We start from the raw sequence: 20,010 nt of genomic DNA, 5'->3' as shown, positions 1-20,010 counted from the left end.
GGGCAGCGCACATGTGCATTCAGGGTGTGGTCAGATCCACTTTTGCTAGATTAATGGCAGATAGTTCAAGCTCAAAGTAAGGTGGCAGGTTCAAAGGGGCTGGAATTAGTGGCTTAATCAATTAATAAGTGTGTTTTGTCTGTAACATGCAATAAACCAGTCAGGGTCATCTTCCATTCCTTTTAAAGCTACCTGCATTTGCACCTTGGCAGATTGCTAATATAATTGCAGATTTAGCAAGACTTCAAAAAGACAGATTTAAAAAAAGTCCTTAAAGTCAATTAAAATTCTCAAAATGAATTGTGCAATGCTGTGCAAATTCATTTTTGTTTCTGATTTTTTTTAAAAGGTTTATTTTTCTTAATTTGTTTAATTCAGTTATGAAATAACAAGCAAAATCAGCAATTTTAGTTGCTGAAAGCATAGTCATCGTAATTCAAAAAATGTGAAAAATGGAGATCTACCATCCTGTAGATTTTCACTCCTACTGTAACAAAGCATACCTCATTCAACAGCCAAGAGATCTTGTCAAGCTGCTAATTAGTACTGTCCGGTGTGCCAAATTAGGGTTGAAATGAAAACGTACTGGATGGTAGATCTCCAGGAACAGGGTTGGTTACCTCTGCTCTAGACTATTTTGTCAATTTCCTGGCATAGAAGCTGCGTTTGTGGTGAGTAATCACAAACCTTTTCCCATGCTAGCTCTGCTCTCGCCTGGGACTAACAATGACTGACCCTAAAACCAAAATGCCATGCTGGTTTCTTGCATTTTTATTCACTTTGTTTTTCCACTGTACGCTATCTTTCATTCTGTAATGTACCGTACTCAGTCACTCTCTGATTGTTTTGCTGCTGACTACATCCATAAAAGTACATGTGCATCCTGCTCCTCAGCCTGACAATTTTCCAACATATGATAATTATTTACCTTTTTGTAGACTTAAGTACTTGTAAAAAAAAAAAAAAAATAATAAAAATGTTTTTTTACATTTAAATTCCAAAGGTTTACTACCAAAACTGGATCAACTAAAGGTATAGGTTCATAGTTCCAATTAGTTCATAGTGTCTGACATTTAAATTATCACTGAGACCTGATTAAAGAAAACTATCCCTGACTCTATCCCTGCTGTTAATCTTCCTGGTTACAATTTCTACCATCAAGATAGATCTCCTAAAGGTGGTGGGGTGGCTATCTTCACAAGGAAGCAACTCCAATGCATGAAACTCTCCAGAGTTTTCCAACAATTTCTCAAATAGTGACAGTTTTCTCCTGCCTGTGCCCTACATGCTCTTAGCTCCCTCTCGGGTCCTCATACAAAGTCTGAATTTGTCCTCATGGGAGACGTAAATTGGAAAATGCAACATCCTCCTGACTATATCTAGCTGCAGTTTCACTCCCTCAATCTCACACAGATTATAACTAGTCCCATGAGATATAATCCGAAACGCCCATATAAAGCTACCATTGTTGATGTCATCAGGAAGGGAAAAAACTGTTTCACGGCATGGAAATGCTAAATCTGTATATTATAAGTCACAGTTTTCATGCTGTAGATCTGAATCAAGCATGTTTTGGAAAACCATGAAAAGTCTAGAAAACAATACCTCAATTTATTTCCCTACCTCTTTGAGGGAGGATGGAGTGGTTGTAATGGACAAATGACACAAGGCTGAACTTTAATAAGCACTTGATTAAATCTGGTATTCTCTTTTACTCAACCTTGCCCTCCTGCCCGTCCAAACCCACATCTTCCTTCTCATCCACTGACACCCAGCCTACCTTCCCTATCCCATTACATAGCTTTTCCCTGAAACCTGTCTCCGGAGGCTCAAATTAAAAAAGAACTGCCTAGTCTGAACCCCAGGAAACCAGCAGGACAGGAAGGTCTAGATCGGCCATTCAAACTTAGCTTATGAGCGACATTTATTTGGTTAAAATATCATGTAGGCTACAGCAGCAATGCAATAAATGTTCACTTGTCTTTATACCACTTTGTTCACAACTGAGTTGCGGTTATTGTTGAAGTAGCCTTGTGTTTTATCCTCTGGCATACACCTGGTCATTGCAACGCCAGTGGATTTTGGGATGGAAGATTGGTGTGCTATCTGGTATTATTGTTTTGAGTGATGTCACCACTGCTCTTTATGCCGTGCACTACTGCCCTGCAATTTTCATTGATCTTGCAAAAGCTTCTGATACTGTTGACCATTCCATTCTCTTTCACAGGCTGAGGAGTCTTGTTGTGTCAGAACATTCACTGTGCTGGTTCACTAACTATCTATCGGGCAGAATACAGCATGTTTAACCAGAGCATCTGTTCTCACAGCCCCTAGCAGTCTCTAAGGGAGTGCTCCAGGATCAGTCCTGGGCCCCATTTCAAAAATATTCAGCAAAAATGAATGAGATTTCATCTTTGATAAGCTGTAATGCTGAGATTGAGAAGAGTCCAAGAATACATTAAGAATATACTTTATTTTTCCTTCTGCCAAACACATGTCTACAGTATGTTTGGTGAGCAAATCATATACGTGGACACAGCTATGTTCCCTGTATATCTGGTTGCCTGTATACTGTTATTTGCAAAAACGGGTATTTACCTTTATAGCAGGCAAAAACACACAACAGGACACTGAAACAAGATCCCTTCTATGCTTCATCTTGAAGGATGTTGTTTCAGTAAGTCACTTTGAATAGGGAAGGCAAAATTTGAAGTGTCCCGAGCTGAAAAGATTTGCTCTCATGATTTTCTCTCCACTGGGTAGATCCTTCTGTCTGTCTTTGTAATCACCTGGTAGAAGATTATGGGCTGTGAGGTCCTTAAAATAATTTCTCATGCCTGACAGAGGCCAGGGAGAAAGGGGCAGGGGTGGGCTCACAGCTCAAGTCATCATTTATTTGTGATAAACATCCATATGGTGTAAACAGTGAGCTGGTGCAAATCCTCCCAGCTTAAGCATTACATACCCCAGTAAAGAAGGTCATGAGTAAAGGCGGCTAATGGAGGCATATGTCCCCTTACGCTCTCCTATTTGTTGCTGGCTGTGGGTGAGAGGTGTGTGCCAATGAGCCTGACAAAGAGAAATGGCAGAAACATATTGTCCCCACCACTGCTGTCCAGTCACAGTATTTTGCACCATATCTATGCACATCCAATCACCTCTCTTCTTTATGATGCTGAAGGGGACACTGTGTCTATAATACACACTAGTATGTATGGTCACAGTTTTGTGGTTTTGTGCTGTAAAAACTGTTATATTTTATAGTTTTACCCTTGGGTCTGATATAAATCATTAGGTTTCCTGCAATACGTCATATACACACACAGATGGGTGACAAATTAAAAGAAAAACCTACATAAATGAGTGGAGAAACATAACAAATGCAGATGCTTCCATACAGTTGTACTGCATGATAAAATTAAGCAATGAACATTCCATCAGGCTCAGTAGCATGTATAAAAATGCTGAGTAGGCCCAGTTGACCTCATTTTTGGCTAGAGGAAAAGATCCCAGATACTTTGAAAGCGGGTTCATTATGGGGCACGGATGGCAGGAGGCGGCAGTGCCCATTCTACTGCCAATGTTTGTCAATAGAGATTGCATGGCTGTATGCTTTATTTTATGCACCTTGGTGCGATAGGTGTGGCTGAAATAGCCAAAAATTCTAGCTGATGTCTTGAGGTGTTGCTCCAGTATTTCTAGATAATCCTCCTTCCTCATGATGCCATCTGTTTTCTGCACCAGTCCCTTTTTCATCAAAACACCCCCACAACATGATGCTGCCACCCCCATGCTTCACAGTTGGGATGGTGTTCTTCGGATTAAAAGCCTCACCTTTTTTCCTCCATACATAGCACTGATCATTATGGCCAAACAGTTCAATTTTTGTTTCATTTGACCAGAGATCACTCCTCCAAAAGGCTAGGTCTTTGTCCTGGTGATTACTTGCAAACTTCATTCTGGCATTTTTATGCCGGTCTCATGGCAGCAGCACCTAATGAAACCCTAAATCACAGTAAGAGCCTTACATAAATACATACAGGCTCTGAAAAAATGAAAAGTAGCAATCAGCTACTGGGAGTGGTTTAACAGTGTCTACAAGGACAAAATTGTGTGTTGCAATGGACATAAAAAGCCTCTGTCATGCTAACTTGCCACTCATTACATTAGAACTATCATAGGCTTGCCCATCCAGATTTTTCCTGTATTCCAGGCCATATCTCTCCAGAATTTGGATTATCTTCTGAGTCAATCCTGCAGCATCTAGGCGATCTGCTTCTTCAAAGTGCAAGAAGCCTGTTCTTTCTTTTTTGTGTCATTTGTTCCATCTGCCAGCATGCAGAATAACTCACTCTCGTTGACCTAACTCCTTTGCCATATTTCTCACAACTTTAGTGCCTATTTTACTTGCACTATAGGCTAATGATAGTAAGCTTAAAAAGCTTAAGGTAGATAAAATTTCACTCAATTTAATTACCCCATCCACCTTCCACTTTGCAAAACGATTGGATAGACTTCCAATAATATGTTTAATTGTAATTAAAATCAAAGGAATATATTTTGAGGAAAGTCAAGATTACTTTTGAGTAAAAAATGTCTTTTTGTGTTAGTGTTGGTAGAAATTGGAAAATAAAAGTTTATACTTTGGTCTGTTATTGAATAAAAGTGCATATATTAACTGAATTATTCTCTACCTAACTTAATTTTTTTAAACCACAGGTGGTCTAAGACAAGAATTTTAGTTGTAGATTACTGGTTTTGCAATTACTCTGAATAATCCATGTTGACATTCCAATGTTCCAACACATACCTTCTTTGCGCACTAATGTATCATTTATGTTAATGCATATAATGTACCTTTACCCCAAGTACACTCACAGAAAAAAAAGGCATGCACTTTCTGGAAATGTACTAAATGAGGATTTTATCTAGTCACACTAGAAAATAAAAGCACCAAACTCTTTAAAGAATTAATGTTCAGCAAATCAAATAAGAATGAGATATCCCAGCAGTGTCTATATAAGAAGAGATTTAGGAGACTTCTATATAAGGGAGTTTGAAAATTTATGTCTGAAAATTTTGTTCTTGTCAAGACCAAAGGCTTAGCTATTAACATAGTGACATATGTAGTGAGTTGAGATTCCTGAACAGTATCCGATGAGGTGCTAAGTGAAGCATGTTGTCAAAATCATCAGTAATAGGGAGCCCAACATTTTGCTGCAGAGTATCACTCAAGTGTAGTTTTAAATCTTAAGGGATGTAATTGCCCATGCCCCCAAGGGTGGGATAGTCAACCAGTGTTGTGATCTCCCTGTTCTTGCTCTCTAGTGACTTCTATTGGTAAGGTAGTGCATGCATGAGTTGTTCCTATAAGAGACAAATAGTGCTCTCTTCCAAACTTTGTACTCTTGTTACTTTGACTGGTTATGGGTGCAGAACACCAGGTGAAAAAAGTATCTTCACTAGCATCGGTGGAGGCTACAAGGATTATGATTTGGGTGGAACTAAAGGAGAGATCCATCTATTTGCATTAGGGTAGGGTAGCACTTAATGTTATAGTGAAGCTATTGTGCTAATTAGCAAGATTCACTTGTACTCCAAAACTTTTCGGATCAAACCAGTTCCTGACCCTGTCTAATTTTTTTACCAACTTCCTGGACCCCACGTTACTCTTTAGGAATGTTAAATTGTACCTGCATGATCTGCGGGCAAAAGCGAAAATTAAGCTACCATACCACACCACTAGTATGTGTTCAAAAGGAAGATGTGGGACACAGGCGATATATTGACTACAGACTAGAGCCTGACCGATGCCAGATTTTTGGGTCCGATGCCGATCCGGGTTTTGGAGAGTCCTAGCCCACCGATTACCGATGTTTTGACCGATATTTTGTCAAAAAGTGCAACATTTTCAAATCAATTTGAAAAACTTATATTTTATCAAAGTTTCTATATTTGAGAACATTTAACTTATAAGCAAACAAATAAATAAAAATAAACACAAAGAACTTTTTGATAGATAAAAAATGTGAAAGATGATATTAAATTAAATATATATATATATATATATATATATATATTAACACCATCTTAAAGTGGTATTAATTCAAAATAACTCCACACGTTGCTTTTACTCCTTTCTTTTCCAGCCATCTATAAAAAAATGTATTTAAAAAAATCAATTTTCCAGTTTCAAACAGGTATTTTTATGAATATTATTATTATTGTTGTTGTTATTAATTTGTTATTATTATTTCTTAGTATCTATTCTCAGTAAATGAATTATATTTTATTTTATTCCTACTACATGATCTCAAAGAATAAGACTTTATCTAGCGGAGCTAATGAGTGAATCAAGTGTAACGTTAGATGAAACTAAATTGACTGGATGAAATACGTAACGTGAGGCTTGTCCATAAGAATTCGGTGGTGAAAAAACTACAATGCGCTTTCGTGCAGGTTACCTGCGCTAACTGTTGGTTGATTCACTTCTCCAACAGCAGTCCTTCTCTCATGTTATCACGACAAAGCTAGATAACATGGCTTAAAATGATCCACGTTAGAAGTGTTTTATCGGCGTTTTTACTGTCTGGTTAGCTTGCTACGATGACACACTCGCTTGCAATAACGCGTTGGCTATTGACACAGCATCATATAGTAGCTAATATCATTATCTCAGATTTAAAAAAACAAATGTGTGATGCATTCAATCACCATTTTATTTTGGCTGGTTATTTATTTGAGAATACAGCGATGTCCTCTGGAAATGTAGATCCTATGCTGCTTACACTGCCACTTCATAAAGGCTTGCTAGCCAGCTAGCTTGCTAAAGTGAACCAAATATGTTAGCTTGCTCGCTCGCTTGATAATGAGGATTGATAAACATAGTGGTCCTATAAACACATTTAATTAAAAACTTTCACTAAATATACATACCTTCATTGCGGCAATCGAATCTGTGCGGACAAGTCTTGCAGTGGAGAATATTAGATGAGGCACGAGTGACAAACGTCTTATTACAGAAGTGGCGCGTCAGCTGCTGCAGTTTACACTTGTATTACAGCTCCTTCTACTGCATAATTCTAGTAAATAGCAATTACAACGTTCGAACAGACAAGTACAGATAAATAATCAATGTTTTTTTTGTATTATACTTATTTAAAAATCGGGACACATCGGCTGCATAACTGCCGATCCCGATGTCGTCAAAAAAGTCAAATAATGGCCGATATAACGGTCGGGTTCTACTACAGACTTCTCAACAAGAAGACTTTCCAAGACAGTTATCCATTCCCATGAATCTAAAATCTGACTAATACCCTGGAAGACTACATTTGTTAGTACTGTTCCTTCCTAAACCAAGGCAAAGCCTACCACTGTTTTTTCCCAGCTGATGGATACAGACAACTGGCAGTGTGTTCATCACTTCACTGTAACTCACAGAGTAGTTATAGCACTTGTTTGGGTTTTAAAATGCTGTTTCAGAGGAACATAGAGGCATTGGGTTAATTATGAGATAAATATTGTAAGCCCTACGTGGACAACAAGGTCTGCTATGTAAAGCATAGAGCAGGGCTGTCCAATCTTATCCGGAAAGGGCCGGTGTGGGTGCAGTTTTTTTGTTCTTGTTGATCACTATGACACCTGATTCTACTTATCAAGGTCTTGACTGAAGACCATGATAAGTTAATTCGTAAAATCAAGTGACGTAATGCTGGGCTGAAACAAACACCTGCACCCACACCAGCCCTTTTCGGATAAGATTGGACACACCTACCATAGAGCGTACATAAGAACTGGAGAGCATAGGAGGGGCCAGGCGGTGAAGCCTAGGAAGTAATGGGAAACATACTGAGGCCAGAATAGTTTTCTGCCCATTGAATTAAATGTAGAAAACCAAGGTGATTTCACTCCCAAAGAAAATCACACTGGTCCAGTTTTTGTGATCATAAATTTCAATATGTGCAGCAGTTTGTGAAACAATGGCTAGTTGGTCCAGAAGTCTTGGGAAAACATCTATTAAATATTTTCATTTTAAATTTTACATTTGACATATTTTTGCAATCTGCTTTTCATATGAAATGTAAAGGTTGTTAATCGAGTTTAAAAATACCATTGGGGACGTTTTATTTTGCCTTCAAAAGTTTGATATTCCCCATTCACTTTAATGAGAAAAGTGATTTGCCTTAACATGCGCAGTACATACATCCATCCCTGCATACTTCTGGGACTTCACAAGCTTAGGTTAGCTGACGGCGTGCTTGCCAGTCTAGTTAAATATGCATGTCTACGATGTAATGTCATTTGAAGATAATATGGAGGGAGTTTGAAAGTCCTCAAAGCCCTTCAATGCCATGGATTAAAGCCAAAACTAATTGTGAACTGTTCAAGTGGGATGTCAGAAATGTATGGTGATTTCTCTCTGTAGATAGCGTGCAGACCAACTCCGAAGACCTGGTACCAGTATAAGTCTTAATGGACAAAACATCCGAAGTTAGTCAGAAATGTTTACAAGCTACTCAGACTCCTGAGCTTTTATTCCGCCTTCATCTAAACAAAGCCAATTTATGAGCCACTTAAAGTGAAGACAACAACCAAAGTGTCACCAGGGAAACCATACAGAGGGAGAAGAAAAAGGTGCCCAGCTGTCACATTTGTCTATTCCTGTAGAATAGACACAGGAATGCCAAAGGACCATTTGGAGACTGTATTCGCTTACCAAGGCCTACCTTTAATGTGACACACCAATGCCTTGGAACAGAGCCTGGGAGATTTTATCAATGAGAATCAGATCAGGATATTAAACATCCTTAGGTATAGTTCAAGATCTCTCACACCAGTTTAGAACAACAGTTATCACAAAGGCAAGTTTGAGTAGATCATCTTAAAATGGGCAGTGTATGAAAAAATTGGAGACTGTTCTATGGCCCGCCTTTCATTTGTAGGGAAAAACACCTCTACGAATTGTAGAACAGTAAGGATGAATAATTGAAACGTGTCTGTTTTAATAATCCTCACAAAAGTATATTCAACTAAACCAGTAGACGCCAGGCGCAGCGGCGACTTAGCACAACAACCTACCGGAAGAAGAACCTTTCTGACGACAGACCGGGGGGGACAGCATCTGCTGCTACGGAAAAAGGACTCACGCGCGGAAACCTCCACAAATTCACCACGCCAAGACTGTTCTCTCCAAGACCCTGCCATGACTATTGGAGACAACATGCATGACAGAATCTCAATAAGGCTGATTATAAATTCCAGGCAATAGCAGTATAGTCTGTACTGAGATTACTATGATTCTGTGTGTTTCCATTTGTCCTTTCATATTATTTGCACTGGCAACGAGTACAACCACACGCATGCTCTCTCTCTCTCCCCGAATAACTACTCAACTAACTAACAACACCACACTGGTACAATAGTCGGTAGATGGCGAATAACTAGCTTGGTTGCATGTATAACTTAAGACCTGAAGTTATACTTCCCTCTCCGGCACTACCAGGAGCAACATTCCTTTGTTGCTGAGCAAAGTTATTCAGTCACGATGGTTACAAAATACATATAGCATCAACCTTCTGTTTGCCCTTCCCCCTTCGTCCACAGACACGCACACACACACACCATCCAACCTTCCTATATTTAACATAGGTCTCTCCAGTTAGATTACTTTGTGTATGCTCTGTGTTTGTATTTAAATAAATTATTTTATTAAACTGCATTGAACTGGTTTGATGTTGCCAGAATGTGAGAATCTGAGTGAAATAAATGGAAGTAAATTGGAACAAGATTTGGTTCCTTTGGAAGACAGGGCGAACAGAAAATGACTCTTCATAGTTCATGAAGTCACACCATTGGTAAGGAAACTATAGAGCTTAAAAGTGTTACTAAAGTGAAATACCCCTTTAAGCTTTATAGTTTCCTTACTAATAGTAGGTCATCATGAATAAACTACATTGACATGAAACTTGATAATATGGTATTTATCATAGCACGTTGGTTCCTATGTCAAAAAAGAGCATTTCATTTAATTGAAATATACTTTTAAATGCAAGAACATCCTGTCTTTTCATTGCTCTATAGGAGAAAGGCATACTTGCATCATACTCCTGTGTCAGAAATGTTGCCAGATTGGCCCACTAATGGTATGGGAACATAGTAACGTTATCAACTTTGTAAACAACCAGGAAGTGTTAGCCACTGTTATCTTGCTACACATTAAGTATGATAACGCAGAAAACAGTTGAGTTATCAATAATTGGACATAAGAAAAAACATTACTATATATTAAAATTGTCAGCATGATCAACCTCAATTTTATATCAGCTGAATAGTAATTTGCCTGGTAAATCAACAGACGTGAACCAGCTAGCCAGCCAGCTAGCAGTATGATGTAGTCTTGGCTAACTAGCTAACTCAGGATACTTAGTTTTTATCTAGTTAACTGATATAAAGCTACCTAACTGGCTACTATGTTTCATTCATCTGTGCTATCCACTGGAACGCGCACAATGTTCATTTGATCTTTCTCACAAGCCACTTTCATTTGTGCATGCTGTCCATTGGACCTCTCTCGTGAAGTTTCAATCTCGCTTACAGGTTTCAATTACTCTTGATGGCTAACTGGATCACTCTTGTGCAAAAATGGTTTGTTTCCTCTTGCATTTTTTCTACCAACCTATTGTGGGAAGTGACTTGGGAGGTGTTAAGTGGTGACTTTGCCACATGGTTTTGAATGCAGGCTTACGGGCACAGTGTGTTCGGGTAGGATATTTCTCACACCTGTGGAGCTATAGCCAGTACACATATGTAGTGCCATGTTATAGAAAATATGATTCAGACATTTGATACTCTACTATATGATTGAATACTTGTTTTAGTGTGGTGTGCCAAATTTCATATGGGAATTTCCAATGATGTTGACATGCATAATATTATCAAGAATTAATTTAATCTACCAGTGTAAAAAAGGAAATGAATCGCAAAAGACTCTGTCTTAAGTGAAATGTTTGCTTTTGCCAAAAACCTCAAAAGACAGGAAATTAAATTGAGCCCACGCATTAACAACAACCTGCCCTCCGTCAAGGCGTATCAGCACAGATCTTTGACGACTGCTACGGCCCTGTATGTCTACTGTACTTCAAACAACATGTACTTACCACTGAGAAGGTTGCTTAAGATTCAAACCTTCTCTCAAAGAGCCCAATTCAAACTGTTCAAAGTTGTGACAACCATGTAAATGTTTGCACAGAGAAGAATTAAGACTGATGTTAATAGTGTTGAAGATAACATTCCCAAGATGGTCATGATGGCATTTGAAATAGCCTTACTCTACTGGGAATGAATAAATGTTAATCATTTATATTTAGTTTGTGCAGAACAGGACTTCATTCTATTTTATACCCAATTATGCATGCTATTAAGATGCCAGTGTATAATTAATTCATATGTAAAATGGACCAGTGGTATATATTACATATTAGGGGTGGAGGAAGATGCATTATTTGTATCTGTATCTGTATTTGTCGAACCAACAAAATTATTTGTATATCTATGCATAAGCGGGTGTGGTGTACACTGGAAGTTTAACAAGGAAGCTGTAAAAAATGCCAAAAATCCCAGATGTATGCCATTATAATCTCTGATACTGCTATTGTTGAGATATTAAAGCATTAAAGTAATAGTTTTACAATGGCATCAATTATAATGCAGTTTAACAAGTAATTTGCTTTTTAAAGTAATAATCTCGAAGATTTTCTTTAAAATAAATGTCTGTTAAGTCACTATCTATCGCCAAATTAGGTAACACAATGGTTATTGAGCCTATTATTATATAAATTTATTATATTATTATTATTATTATTATTTATGATTAAAGAACTGGGTGTCTGAGGCGACATTCCCGGGAAAAAAATCACAAGCGGCGCATAGTTAGTGACGCGTTTTCCATCACCCATCAGTGGTTGGTCCGCCAGAGAGGGTAGGCGGAGCTAACGCAACAGGCTTGCTCTTCAACTCACTTGTGTGTGAGCGGCGTACTGTTTTTTTTTTTTTTTTTTCCGGTGTCTGCTAGCGTTACAATAACAGAGCAAGGGCGGGGGGGGGTTATGGAACCCTAAAAAAATTTGGTGTAACATGAGAGGTCAATTATTTGTTGATGTAGATTTCGTATTACATTTGATGACAATGTAACGTTACTAAATTACATAGCTATTTGCACAGCTAACGCTAGCTACCGGACCATGTCAAGAAAGGCAACATTACTAATGTCATTAGTTTAGACAACGTTGCGCACAGTATCCATCTCTCATATCAGGTAACATTGCGTTAGCTAGCTAGCTAATGTAATTAACACAATCTAATGTCAGCTAACAATTAGAAAAACCGCTAGCTAACGCTACCGACCGGTACCGACCTTGCAAACCATCTCTCAAATGCAATGCTACCTTGTTGCAATGTTCCAATGTAGCTAACTAAAGGCCAGTTCAGATCAATGATTCACAACGAGACTGGATGCAACTTGCAAAATTCCAAGACGTCTGATTGTAAACGTTCTAAAACTGCACTTGGCGATTTGACAAGGTGGGTCTTTTGAGACCCCAGGCAATGGCTTCAGACGCTCTGCAACTAACCAGTTTACACCGCTGAAATTTTCTCTGCAACATTCTAAAACCATTTCATCTCGTTGCGAAGCATTGATCTGAACTGGCCTTAACGTTACCGTTATTTACATTGCCATCAAGTTCATCAATATATTATAATGATCGGAATAAAGCCGGGGTATAGGTGGGGCAGAGCCGGGTCTGATTTCTGTGTAAAGATGTCAAGCTGGAGAAAACTAAATAAAAGAATATGGCTGGATTAGCGTTGTTGTTATTTTATTACGCTTCCTCATATGTTCCTTCAGCCTTGATGCCCATTTTTGATGAAATCTCCTTTGTTTTTGTTTTATTTTTCTTGTTCTGATTGCTAATTTAACACCCAGCTCAGCTTTATCCTCAGTTTAGCTAGCAAAACCAGAAACACCAGGGGTAACATTCTGCAAGGCAGTTGTTTCAAAAATATCACACAACAATCATTCACGAAAAAGGCTGTTTATTGTGCAAGAGATACATAATTGCACGAGCCACAGCGAATCCCGCAAATTCTTCTATGCAGTGTAAAGATGTTCATACCGGGCAAAAGGTGGATAAAGAACGTTTGTGGAAATTGATCATCACTAATTCTACCTCAGTTCTGCTACAGCATTTTAACCCGGCTCAGCAGTGTGAATACAGCTTAAGTTAGCCTAATGTTAGACAATGAATGAGTATGTACATAACGTTACTTTTATAACAACCATTTTTTATTCAGTAAATAGTAAGTGTTATAGTTGGCGTGGCCCAGGTGCCAACTGACTGACGTCACACAGGCGACACTGGTTGGATCCGGTTGGATCTATGGAAAGTGAGGTCCAAAAACACACCTGCATTACCGCTTCTCGCCATTGGTACTGCCAAAGAGAACGAAACGGAAATCTTTGAGATTGTAACTTTAAAGCTGTATTGAACAAACAATGACCTGTATAGCCATAACAGGCTTTTGTAACACTCAGGTAAACAAACAGTAAAGTTCCAAACATAGGCAAAATGTTTTTGTAAATAAAAACATGTTACTCATCCTTACTCTGAACTGCATAATATGAACGGCATGAACCCCACCACCACTCCTACCTGAGGGACACTTAAGTCAATTATAAACTGAAAAAATGCTTTTATAATTAAAAAAAAAAAAAGTTCTTCATTTTCTTTGCCTCCCTCCTTTCTCCTTGGACTGCGCTTTTACATAGCCTACACACCATAGAAATTCCACAGAGAATAGTTTTGGTGGTTTGCTAGGACCGCATGCACACAGATTGATTACATTTCATGCAGTTGTCATGTATAGCTGCTCTATTCAGTTTATTTAAATTTTCAGTTTCAGAGAAAACCTGAAAATATGTCGGTGGCATTATCTCTGCGGAGTTCTAGGCCTAACATTTCTATAACTACAGCGTTCACAATTATTCATCCCCACTCAACTTCTTCACACAATTGCAGTGAATGAATTTCGAGTGATTATATGTGTGAAAATCTGATGGTGCTTGATTAGAAAATTGGTATCCAAGCACCGTTGAATAGCGTACTAGGGTAAACAATGTTTGTACCTGGGTAAACAAACATGTTGTCTGTTGTCTAGCAATTTTTTTTTTTTTTAAGACCAAATATTTTGAAAAGTTGTGGAAGGAGGAGGATATAGCATTTATGGTGTTGAAGTAATTTTCATTTTAAAGTCCCCAAAGCCTCATGACATCGCTCTGGCCTATCTAGTGTTAAAGCAAACTCTGACTAGCTGTCTCTATGCAGGTGTGTGTGTGTCTGTGTGTGTGTGTGTGTCTAGTCAAGAAACTTGGTGCTGACTTTGAGTCGCATCAAAGAGGTGGGGAAAAAAGATTCAAATTCAAATAATATTGGCCAAATTCGGGAGGAGAACACATTTGGAGAGAACGCATTATTTGAGTGTTGCCAAATATGATATTTGTATTCGGCACCATCCCTATAACACATATACATTACATTATAATATTCATTCCCCACAATGAGAATCAAAGTAATTGCTGGGTGACTCTGTAGTATGCATATATAGGCGCATATATGTACATAATGTATACATTTTCTTAGTCAACACATTTATCATATTTAGAGTGATGTACAGTATATGACTGAATATATTTTTGTTATCCCCTGCTTGAACCCACATGTACCTTTATGTTGTTAGCGCAGTGCCCTACTGACTGAGCCATATGACTAGTATTATGATTATGTGACCGGGAGTTGTGAGTTGAAAATTAGATTCATATCCTTAAGAGATGATAGCAATATACATTCTACACTATATTATACACTCTAATGCCAGATCTATCAATTAATCAGACTAGTTTAAAATAATTTACAGTTTCATTTCCTTTGAGCCTTTCGGTGAATGCCAACATTTCACTTAATATGCAGTCTTTTTGTGATTAATATACTATATAGTACTGGCATTGCATTGTCTCTGAAGTATTAATGGAACATAGGCAGTATCTACTAAAAACTCACACTGTTTTTTCTGTTTATTTCTCCTGTTTTTAATAGTTTTTTTATTATCTGTTTATAGGGATCTCAGCCTGAATTCTGTAACACAATCCCTCTCGCACCAGTCACCGCAAAGGACAGTCCTCAAAGTGATACTGTATGTCAAACTGCCATTGATATCTGATCTTGGTCTGTTTGGAGGAGCTTGTGCTGATGTGCAGAAGCATGTGTATTACTTACAGGGCATGCAATAAATCTTAGGTCTCACTATCTCCTTAGGGGACTGTCCTTAAGAAGTCAGTGAGATCAAAAATTTACGGCAACATTCAATCTCTTGTTTACAATGACGGCCAATGTAAAAAGAATATGTTTATAAGACACACTGACATAAAAGTTCTGCCACTGATGGACACAGTATTTTAGCCTGTTTATCTGTCATGCTTGGAGCAGTGGCAAGACTCCTGATGTAATGCTGTCCTTTTTATACGAAACTGTATAACTGATATGGTTGATTTTATCATTGTTTATGCCATATAATACTACAGCCTTAGTGCCTGAAATTCACATCTGTCATAACATATATATTGCTCTAGACTAGGTAAGCTTTTTTTCCTTTGTGTCTGATGTGGGCAGTGGAAGATGGATAAAATTGTAGTTTAAAAACTCACATACAGCAATGAACATATTTTCTCTCTTCTGAAAAAGATATGTGTCACAATTATTGGCACCCCTTCATTTAGTACTACAGTATGTGCACTCTCCCTTTGCTAAAATAACGGAGTCTTCTATCATATTTATAAGGTTTTCTGGGCCTCTGGAAGCGGCGGGGGGGGGGGGGGGGGGGGGGGGGTACACTTGTGTACTCTTCCAGATAGGTTTGTGTAATGTTTTTTGTGTGCTCTCTGGCCTGCCTCACATTGATGGATGACTATAGCTGTGCGTACTATCTGCACTTAACATACTAACTGTGACATAAAATGAATATATAGAATATTTCATGTGCATCCATCTGTCCATTTTCTATACCCATTTATTCCTGGTCAGGGTCACGGGAGGTGCTGGAGCCTATCCCACAATGCATTGGTCGAGAGGCAGGAACACACCCTGGACAGTTCGCCGGCCCTTTGCAGGACACACACACCATTCAATCACACACTCATGCCTAGTGGAAATTTAGACTCTCCAATTAAATGAACGTGCCTTTGGACTGTGGAGGGAAACCAGAGTACCCGGAGGAAACCCACCCAGACAGTCGGAGAACCTGCAAACTCCATACAGAAAGGCACCAGCCAAGGTGAGGCGACAGTGTTACCCACTGCACCACCATGCTGACCCCTTCATGTTTATAGTATGCTCATTTTCAGTTCCCAGATGTATACATTAGCAATAAAATATTCTGAGCAAGCACACATTTTCTGAGGTTGCTCAATGGTAAGAGATGCCCCATAGTACATTGTGGCTGCGTGTTGTCCTCTGAGCAACAAATCGTATGGTGTGATGGCAAAGAATAATTTCTGATGACACAACTATGCCAGTAGCATCACCTAGCTTTTAACTGTTTAGTACCCAGTCTAATTGTATAACTGTGCTCCGGAATACCAGGTAGTTAAAGAAAGCACCTACTTAAACTATGTTTTAATGAACTAAAAATAACTCAAGAAGAAAGAAAATGTACAATTGTAAGATATATGTATTTCAAAAAAGGTATTCAAAATTTTCAAAAAAATTTGTCTACAATATTAAATCAAGCTTATATGTTTGAAACCTAAAAGGCCCACTGTGACTACAAAGGAAGCCACTATGGGTTCTAGAACTGACATTAGTGATTGGAAATGAGCATTAGCATGATTGCTACTTTTGAGACTTATGGGACTATTCCGTATTATAAGGGATGAGTGGAAACCCTAAAGAGTGGTTATGTGGGACTGTTGGTATATTAATAAAAAATATAAATGAGGACCAATGACCAAAATGGAGTATTTGGACTGAAACTGAAAGTATTGACATTAAAAGGAAAATTATTCAATCAATTGTCCATAAATCTCTATTTTTTGTGGCCATGGATAAAAAATAAATGAAAGCATGATGTCACAAATATTTAGAGAAAGTTTGTAAATTTAATAAGGTTGGTTTCTGTATGTGCTTACTTCTTTTTTTAAATTAAATAGACTACTCACAGTTGCAGGTATAAGTATATTTAATTCCAAAACCTGTGTACTAGCTATTCATACTAACGTCGGTCTTATTATGTAGTACATACTAACATAGTATGCATTGTGTTAGTAAACAATTTTGAACACATGGTGCATTCCAATCACTTATTTTCTTATCTCCTTGCTTCCTTTCCTTGCCTCCTTTCCTAATATGGAAGAACACATGGTCAAGAACACGTTAAATTTATGTCTGTAATCATGCGTTGCCAACATGGGTGCTTCCCAATCACTTACTTAATTTGTCTGTTGTGTCCGAGATCCTTGACTGATCCAGAAATCAATCGGTCAGTAAGAATTTTCCAATTGCCTTATACACATGTCCTCAATTCCTGCATCTACACATCCTTTCCTTGCTTTCTTTCCTTGTACCCTCCGATGGGTGGAGGTAGGAGCAAGGAAAGGAAGCACAGAGATAAAATAAGCGAATGGAATGAGCCCACATTGAAAATGTGTGATTCCAGACATCAATTTTACATATTTTTGACCCATTTGGCCTCCCGCACTAACAAAGGAGGCAAAATAAGCGGTTGGAATGAACCCTCAGCTTAAAGTTACAATCTCAAAGATTTCCTTTTCGTTCTCTGGGGCGGTACCAATGGTGAACAGCAGTAATTGCAGGTCTGTTTTTGGACCTCAATTCCCAGAGATCCAACCGGATCCAACCAGTGTTGCCTGTGTGACGTCAGTCAGTTGGCACTTGGGCCACATCAGCTATAACACTTACTATTTACTGAATAAAAATGGTTGTTATAAAAAAGTAACGTTATGTACATACTCATTCATTGTGTAACATTAGGCTAACTTAAGCTGTCTTCACACTGCCGAGCTGGGTTAAAATGCTGTAGCAGACCTGGGGTAGAATTAGTGATGATCAATTTCCACAGACGTTCTTTATTCACCTTTTGCCCGGTATGAACATCTTTACACTGCAAAGAAGAATTTGCGAACTTCTTCGGCTGTTATGTTGAGGTGTCTGATTACATCCAGCCATGTCTGGCACAAAGTTACATTGCATAGAAAACTATGAAAATGTGCTTTCAAGGCAAGTTTAATGGGGGAATTATAACAACCGGGTACAATGCACCTCCTTATTACACCGATATCGCATCAAACAAAAGTTAGCAGACGTTAGTTTGTTTGATTTCAACGCTAACGGAACGTTTTGCTTCGCTTCTTCTCGGTTTGCCACGAAACAAAATTGAAGAATAAAAAACCGGAAACCGTACTACTATGTGGACATGCACTAAAAAATAAGTAGACATTAACGTTAGACATTTAAAATGAAATAACTGATCGAAAAATGAAGGGCAACGCATTCATTAGAGGGACAATATTAGTCATGAGAAGCAGAGACGTGTGTTCACAATGAGTCTAACGTGGAGTTTGATGTTGAATGGGTTTCTATTGGATGGGGGGGGGGGGGGGGGGGGGGGGGAGGGGGCGTTTGCTTACACGGGTATATCTAAATATGATGATGACCACTCACGAGTTCCTAAAGACTAAGATTAATTTTTTTAAAGTAAAATATGAATGCCAATATATGGGCAATATATATCAGATTGTGTTCTTAAGATTTTCTATGGGAGGCAATAATTTCAATGCACATGCTTTTATCACTAAAAATATGTATTGTTTAATGAGGAATTTCTTTTTCTTCAAACAATTTTACCTCAGTTAAAAGTTGGATTTCCTCTTATATTTTTAGTGCAAGGTCAAGCTGATACATGTTTTCATAATTATTTTTTATTTTGCTTATCTTTACTAAGCTTGTCTTGTCACTGTACTTTTGTGTTCCTTCTGTCACTTTGGAGCATTGGTTTCAAGACCTGTCTGTCAAGTAAGATGGGTGTGGACTAGATCCACTTAGACAAAATCAAATGTACTCCTTTCGTATTGTGACATCCATACAAGCTAAAAGCGTCCAGCAGGACATCTACCTAATGCATTTGTAGATTGCCTCTACCTGTAACGGAAACCAAACTTGTAAATGTTAATCAGTCAAGGTGTTTCCATTGAGCATCATAATGAAATGAATGCAGAGGGCATCTTAAATGTTAATGACTTTTGTCGGAGCCTTGGGTTTCCTATCTTTGGTTTTGACTTCATGTAATTTGATACTGAAAATGGGATTTTATTTATGTTTTCTATGTTGAAGAGGAACTTCACAGATTAGTCCCAGAAAAAGGTACAATAAGAACACAGCACTTTCTCTTGAGTTTCAGCTGCTTTATTTTCCCAAGAGCTTTCAAAGAAGGCAGTAGTCAACTAGGTCCTGATACCTCTGCCTCTAATTACAGAGCATGCATAATTACACAATTTTCAGGGAAAGAAAAAAACTAAATCCTTGTATTGTAAATTTAGATGGCTGCTCTTAATGATACCTGGTTTTCCACTGTTGAGGGGTGCAAATAATCCTATCAAAGAGAACAATAGCTGCACACCTGCCTTCTCTCTGCTTCCCTCTCTGAACCCATCCAATTACACACTGCTAAACATTAGATCTGCCTTGTCTTTCTGACTGTTACACACAGTATGGGGGTATTTTAGGTAAAAAAAAAAAACTTGCCCCATATTCAGTGAATTTTAACTATGGTTTATGTTATGTTATTTAGATACAAGGCACCCACAGAGATCATCATTTTTTACAATAGATACAGTAAATTAAGTTAATAAAATCAACAGCATTTAACAAAAAGTGCAGCTGC

Source organism: Anguilla anguilla, chromosome 5 (assembly GCF_013347855.1).
Source record: "Anguilla anguilla isolate fAngAng1 chromosome 5, fAngAng1.pri, whole genome shotgun sequence".
NCBI classification, from domain to species: Eukaryota; Metazoa; Chordata; class Actinopteri; order Anguilliformes; family Anguillidae; genus Anguilla; species Anguilla anguilla.
Note: the sequence above shows the minus strand (reverse complement) of the source record.